Here is a 7752-nt window from a genome sequence, read left to right on the forward strand (position 1 = left end):
AAATTATTGGGCGGAGTAACTACTTAATTGGCACGCGTATGAATATTTTCTTCTAACCCTTTGTAGCAGCCCAACTACGTGACCGATCAGACCTCGCGCGCTTTGTCCGTAAGTAAAATTTATCTTTTCGTATTATTAAATTAGCCCTTTGATGCCAAACGTATAAAAAATGAATGTAACGTAAAGTAAAGTTGTAAATAGTAAAGTAACGTACCCTTGAAGATCTTTTATTTGCTTGATTGAGATAGATGAAAGTTGTGGCGTCATCCTTATGGCGAACACGTTTTTATAATAAGTAATTTGTATCATTAAATGGCTAATACCGTCGCGAATTTGTTTTAGGCGAGTTCACGTAGCTCACGTAGCTGATGTATCTCACGTGTTGTTTGAGTAGATGGCTACCACTTTCCCAACATCTACTCCTCTTCTAGGAATAACCGTTCTTAGACTACAGCTTCAAAGTCTCGTGCCAAGACGCCGACGCCCGGGTTGTGAGTCCTACACATTGCGAAGGGAAGTAAAATCTTAATGTCTTATAAAGTAAAACATCGTAGGCATAATTCCATAGAACATTGGATATTTTAGGACCACCTAGAAAATATACCTTTTTAGTTCTTGTATTCTAATTGGCAGCAACGTGGTATTACATACTTTTCCTTTACCATCTAAAAGTGGTGCTTGTAAGTATTCATAATTAAACTGAACTTATAAGTAAACTTTGCAATTCGAGTATTTATTACTATGACCTCAGAAGTCACCACCCCATGTGTTATCGTAATACGGTACAAAGTCATAGTATACAAAAAAACGACAATATAGATTTTGTAAATAATAGTGGATGATATTAAATCTAGTTTTTAAAGCATTACATGAAAAGACACTAAGGATGTGAGGAGGTAAATCATAAATTAACTTTACGCAACTGCGGGTACCTAAAATGTTATAATAGTTTTCACTGTATGATTTTATGCATTGGATTTTGCTCTCAATAAGTATATTTGGAAAAGTAATTGATATGCAATGCATGCACTTATGCCTAATTTAGGGAAGAATATGTACGATAATAAAATTTTAGAATCTACTATTTAACTGTTAACTTATATCTATCAATGGATGTTCTATATATCCACTAATTCATAAACTTAGATCACGTTAAAGGAATGTTAGAAAGAGATTTCTATGATACGAAAAACGCAGTGATGACCAAGTGAATCGTTCGTACATTTAACTCGCAACTGTAACATTTAATTTATAGAAGTAATATGGATTTTTTATTTAAATAAGGAACACAATTACTTATATTCGACTTATTTGTATAAAAATACTTATAACCAGTTTTTAATCATGCGTCTTTTAAATTCAACACAAGAAAACAGATTAGTATTTGAAGATTTTAGGTAGTTTCTATATTTTTTTTTAAGAAAACGAAAATACATAACTAAATATGAAGTGTTTATAACTAATATCCATTTACTTGTTTATATCCAATTTTTTATTGTGTGTTAACGGGTGCTGGATAGGAGTTAATTAAAAACGGTGCATTTAATAAAATGAAATAATTATACCATGGTAGAATGAGACATTGATTGCAATAAACATTTTTTACCACGAAGTTCTTGACCACAAATCCTCCTGAAACAACACCAGACTAATTAGCTTCAAGCCGAGACTGTAAGTAATCAAATAAAAACTTCTTCATCAAGAGGGTTAAGCACTAGCAACTTTGCAACTGGCTTTATGTAGGAGGAACTAAAATTTAAAATCTTAATTACTATTCCTTCATTCATTTACTCATCAAAGTATTATTATTTATATTAATAAGATATTTTAAGCTTAAAACCTATTGCAATACGCAAAGTAAATAGTTATGGTCAGAGCCCTTGGAATTATGTGTTCGTATTTGAGAGGGAATATCACCACACCTAACCCAGATATGTATACAAATGGAAGGTTTTAATGTATAATAGTTTTACTGTAGCATTATAATTTTATAATTTATTATAATTTGTAAAAAGTTATCCAGCAGATTTTTACGTTATTCTAGTCAATTTTTATTATTTATGTTTAAATTACATATTTAATATTATAATCAGGGTGTTAATAACGTCCCAGTCGGGGTTCACAATTCCCGAAAGATTAGAAGTAAAGCAGTAATACTTCATAATTCATTACTGCACAATTAAATCTAATTTTCGAAGTAACTACAAATGTATTTTCTTTGATCATGTCAAGGGGATGGGCCCACAAGGAGTCATAAAAATGAGTAATAAATTTTTAGTTAGTCATCTAAGAATAGAGAAATAAATTTTAAGGTAGTTAGTGACCCTTCATATCCATTAGAGGGGACGGTTCAACAAGGGATATCGACAAACAATTTTCACGTTATCTCGATTAATTTAAAAGGGGCTTTCTTTATCATTAGATATTAAGTAGTCACTAACAAGTTTTAAACTCGTTATTAAGTCCAGTATTGATTCATTAAGTTTAACTCACAAATTGAGCTGAGAGAAAAACATTAAACCATATAGAAACAGGACCTACATTGTGAATTATTACAAATATAAACTGTAAAAATATTTTAAAGTATGCCATTTGATGTCGGATTTGTAGCATTGTATACTACTAATAAACGTATTTATTTTGTTGTACTACTTTCCTATTGCTCTAATATAAGACATCTTTCTGAAACCCCCAGAGTAAAAAAATATTAGTGATATAAAAAGTAGATTTATAGGTGCAGTGTATAAATATTTTAAGTATACCAACAATAAGCCATTTCATCAGCCACAGATTCCGGACACATATGATTGGATATGAAAGCTTCTAAATATGCCCCCACGTTATAGGATATGAAATACGTATCTCTGAAAGATTGGAAAGTTTCAGGAAAACTTTGAACCTCATTCTATTGTAATACAGGTTGGTTTAACCTTGGTCAGCCTTTTTTCTATGTGAATTCAATTTACGAATATATACATATATCTATATTATTTATTTATTTTTTATATTTTGATTACATATATAGCCTACCCTTGGTCATTAGTTATCATAAGCCCCTAGGTTTTAATTTAAAAAAATTTTAAAAATGGTTCACCCCTTGGTTCTTTTTCTTTTTTGCATGTTTTAAGGGGAAATACTTTTTTTTGTTTTGGAAAAGGAAAATGTTTTTAGTTTAAATTTTGGTTGTAATGCAAAAATAAGTTTTTAAGTTAGCTGTAGTTTATAAAAATTTAAAAATTAATTTTGGGGTGTATGGCCAATATTTTTTTTGAAAAAATTTGGTGTAAAAAAAAAATTTTTTAGGTCAAATTCCACCCCGTTTATATTATTAATTTTTTTTTTTTTCCGACATTACGAAATTCCCAAAATTTTTTTACTTTTTGAAAAGGCTCCCAAAAATTTTTGCAACTTTTGGTCCTCCCTTTCTCAGTTAAAATTATTTAAAAAAAAATTGGGGGTTTTTTACTGACCCCCCGAACTGAAAAAAATGTTTTAAAAACACGATTTTTTTTTGATTCTTTATCTAACTTACACATAAAAAAAATTTTTCCCCTTTGAGTTGCACTAGGTTAATTTATCAAGAAAGTACAAATCTCCAAAAATTATGTTATTTTTTTAAGCATTGAATTCTATAGGTACAAATAAAGGGGGGGACAAATTTTTATCCTGGTTTAAAAAATTGTACATTTTAATTTTATTTGATAATTTTTTTTTGAGTTTATAGTGGTACTTTAAAAAAAACTACATAAAACCCCCAATTTTTTAATTCTCTTTTGGGGCCTTAACAATTGTAATATTCTTGAATTTCAAAAATTTTTTTAAAGGGGTAATTAAATGAATTTTGATTGTTTAAGCATAGTTATAAATAAAAGTATAAAATTCTTGTAGTTTTTCTTAATTAAAATAATTAAAAAAGGGTAATTTTGGAAGGATACACATTCTTACGCAAATTTTACGGTTAAAAAAATTAAAAGATTTTTTAAGGTTTTAACAGTTTTTGTTTTTTCCTAATGTTTTTTAATAGAAATTTAAAATGCAAAAACTTTTTTTAAAAAAAATTAAATTTTTTTTAATCAAAAAAGTCATTAAAATGTTAAAAATATTAATTTTTAATCCATAAAATTTTTAATTAGTTTCACATATTTTGTTTTTTAAAAAATTTTAAAACACTTTAATGGGGAAAATTTCCCTTTTTAGCCAATTTTAAAAAATTTCTGTGGGGCTGCGAATTTTTTCATTTTTTATAGATTAGTTTTTAAATTATTTTTTCCCCCTCTATATCAAATCAATTTTGGTAATACTAAAAAATTTTTTAACAATAAAAAAAATTGTGCACGGACAAAATCATGAGTTTTATTAACTTCAGAATTGAATTACACAAATGCGAAACAGAAGGATTCAAAAGGTCAAAAATGTTTAAAAAGTTTTGCTTTTTTTTTTCCGTGTAGAAAGAACCCCAAACACCCTTTCACGTGAATTTTAAGTTTTAAAAAAAGGCCCCCCGGTTTTATTCTTCGTCTATAAAAGGGTTTTTAAAAAAAAAAAAATGCATAAAATGGAAAAAAGCCTTTTGTAATTTTTTTTTTAACGAAGTTACCCAGTTACTTTTTTATAAGTTTAATTAATTTTTAATATTGTTTTAAAAAACAATGAGGTTTAAAAAAAATAAAAAAATTAAATAAGAATTATTTTGTGTCTGTAGTAATCTTGATTTTGGGTTTTTGGGGGTTTAAATTTAAAAAAAAATTTTCCGGGGGAAATTTTTTTTAGAAAAAAAAGCATAAAATTTTTTTAATTTTAATTTTTAAAAGGGGGTGCTGAAAAAGTGTTATTTTAAAAATTTTTAAAATTTATTATATATATATATATTTTTTATTTATATTTATATTATATATATAAACTTTTTTAACGATTTTCTTTGGTTTTTAAAAAAAAATTTTCTTCTGATTATTGAATTTTTTGTCCTTTAAAAAATTTTTGAGGGCGTCAGGGGTTTTATTTTAAATTTGGGGTTTGGTAAAAGGGAAAAATATTTTAAAAAGGAAAAAGTCTTCTTGGGGGAAATTTTTATATTAAGTTTAAAAAAAATTTCCTTTTGTCCGGGTATTTTCGTGCTATGGGAGCGTTTTCTGGTCGAGGAAGTTGGTCTGAAAAGGGCAAAATCCAGGGCCCAAAAATGAAAATTAAAAAAACCCCCCCAAAAAAAAAACCGAAAAAACTTTTTCGTTTTTTCCCCCGGGGTAAAAAAAACCACATTAATATACTCAAAAAAAAAAGTTTTGTGGAGGGGTTTTTATTTTTTTTTTCCTTTATGTATTGGGGGTTTTTTTAAAAAACCTTAATTTAAAAAAAAAAAAAATTGGGGGAAATTTAAAAAAAATAAATTTTTTTGGGGAAGAAGACAAAAAATACCCCCTTTTGGGGGGGTTTTTTAAAATCTAATAATTTGAAAATTTTTTTTTAAGGAGCTGGAAAAATAATTCCTGTCTGTCTACCTGTTTTTTCTTTTCAAAAAGATTTCTCTAAAATAAAATAAATAGGGGTTGGGGGTTTAAAATTTTTTTTTCTATTTATACATTTACTTTAATTTAAAAATTAAATTTTTAAAACTTTAATATTTTGAAAAATTAAAAAGGGACATACTTTTTAAAAAAAATTTTTTTAATTTTAAAAAAAAAATTTTAAAAAGATAAATATATAGGGGGGGAATTAGGGGAGTTGTTTTTTAAATGGTTAAAAAATTATATTTTAAGAAAAAACCCGCGTTTTAAAATTGAATGGAGTGCTTAGCGATTTAGTGAATTAAAGTTTGGAGTTCCCCCAGGGTTTTTTTTTGGGTGCAGTTTTTTTTTTAATTTTAAAAATTAATGATTTTGTGGGGGCAAGATTTTTGGAAAAAAAAACTTCTTTGTGATGATAGGGGTTTCTCTTACGTTGGAAAAAAATGGGCTGATGTAGGTTGAATAGGGGAAACCCGGGGTCTTAAAAAAAATAAAAGGGGGTTACAAAAAAAAAATTTTTTTAAAATACCGCAAAAAAATTTTTTAAATTTTAAAATTTAAGGAAAAGGGTTTTTATTTAAAAAAATTGGATTATTCTACACTGTTTTGATTGCATTTGTAGTAGGTTTTTTTTTTTTTTTTTTTTATTATATTGTAATAAAAAATTTTATTGAAGTAAAAATTACTGACAGTTTAAAAAAATTTGGGGAAAATTTTTTTGAAAAGGTTTTTTTCATGGAAAAAACATATATTAGATTTAAAAAAAAAATTAAGAATGTTTTGGGGACTATTTTATTTTTTAAAAAAACATGTGCAATAATGTTACACTAAGAATGCTTATTGTTCACTGGTGCTTGTAGAGGGGAATATGGAATTTCATGTTGGGGGGGGACTTAAAAAAATAAACAAAATCCTTGTTTATTATTCAAAAACTTTTCGTTAGGCTAATTTTTAGAAGAAATATAACTGAAGAAAAGTTTTCCTTTATTTTATCAATTAAAAATCTATCAGTAAGACATGCTTTTTATATTTATAAAGTCTTGAAATTTTTTATCTTCGGAGGAATGGGTTCAGATTTTAAATGATTACAGATCAAAATTAAAAAAAATTGCGCAGATGTATGTGTACCTAGGCCATCAAACACATTTTTTACTAAAACCCTATAATTTTTTGGCGCCAAGAATATTTAAAAAAATTTCCTAATGGGCATTCGCTACGTCAATTCTTTAACTAAATTTGTTAAATTAAAAACAGTGGTTGTTGGAAATTTGAAAATAAGACAAATATTATTTGAGGACAATACGTAAAAGTTTTTGTTTTTAAAGATTATGGAGAAAAAAAAAATGAAAATCTTTGATATGGTTTATACGTTATTTTTTTTTTTATATATTATTTAAATTTTATAAATTAAAGGTTTGCAAATTAATTTTTTTATTTTACATAAAATAAGTTTTAAGTTTTGATTTTGTTTTGTTGTAGGGTAAAACATAGAACGGGTTTTGTTTTTTTTCATGAAATAGAAATTTTTGTTTAATGGTTTATAATATTTGGTTGGGCTTTAAAGAAGACAAATTATTAATTGAAAGTGTATTTTTTTTTGAGTGGGACTTTGTTGGTTTTTGGAGAAATTTTTTTCATTCTATTTGAAAATTTGAAAATTAGATAAGCCATTTGTAAAATAAAATTCAGAAAGACCTCCAATCAGGCTGTGCCTTGGAGGGGGTCTATTTCTCATAATTATATTATATTATGCATTGTACTTGAAATATATTTTTTATAGGTCTGCTTGGAAATTGTTTTAATTTTTTGTTAGGGTATGTTAGGGATTGTATTGTGCCTTTGTCCCAATGTTCGGCGGGTTTTTTAAAAATTTTTGTTGTTTTGGGGAAATAAATTTATTATTTTTTTAATTATTTATTTATTATTGTTTATTGGATGACGAAAAAAATGAATATATTTAATTAATTGAATTTTCAAAAACTTTATAACTTTATAGAGGATAAGGAGGTATTTTAAAATAGGGAAAGAGTTTAAATTTTTGGATTGTTAGATTATTGGGTTGGATAATTAAACAACGGGTTCATTTGTCCACACAAGACAGTATTAGTAAATATTTTTATCCTTCCTTAAAAGAACTGTACTGTTACAAAAAATTATTTCGTAATTATCAGGCCACTTGTAATCGAGGAGGAGGGGAAATTACCTTTGGAAAAAAAAAACCACTTAAACAAGGTTCAAGTACAAAACCCAA

Source organism: Homalodisca vitripennis, unplaced genomic scaffold (assembly GCF_021130785.1).
Source record: "Homalodisca vitripennis isolate AUS2020 unplaced genomic scaffold, UT_GWSS_2.1 ScUCBcl_1967;HRSCAF=6254, whole genome shotgun sequence".
NCBI lineage: Eukaryota > Metazoa > Arthropoda > Insecta > Hemiptera > Cicadellidae > Homalodisca > Homalodisca vitripennis.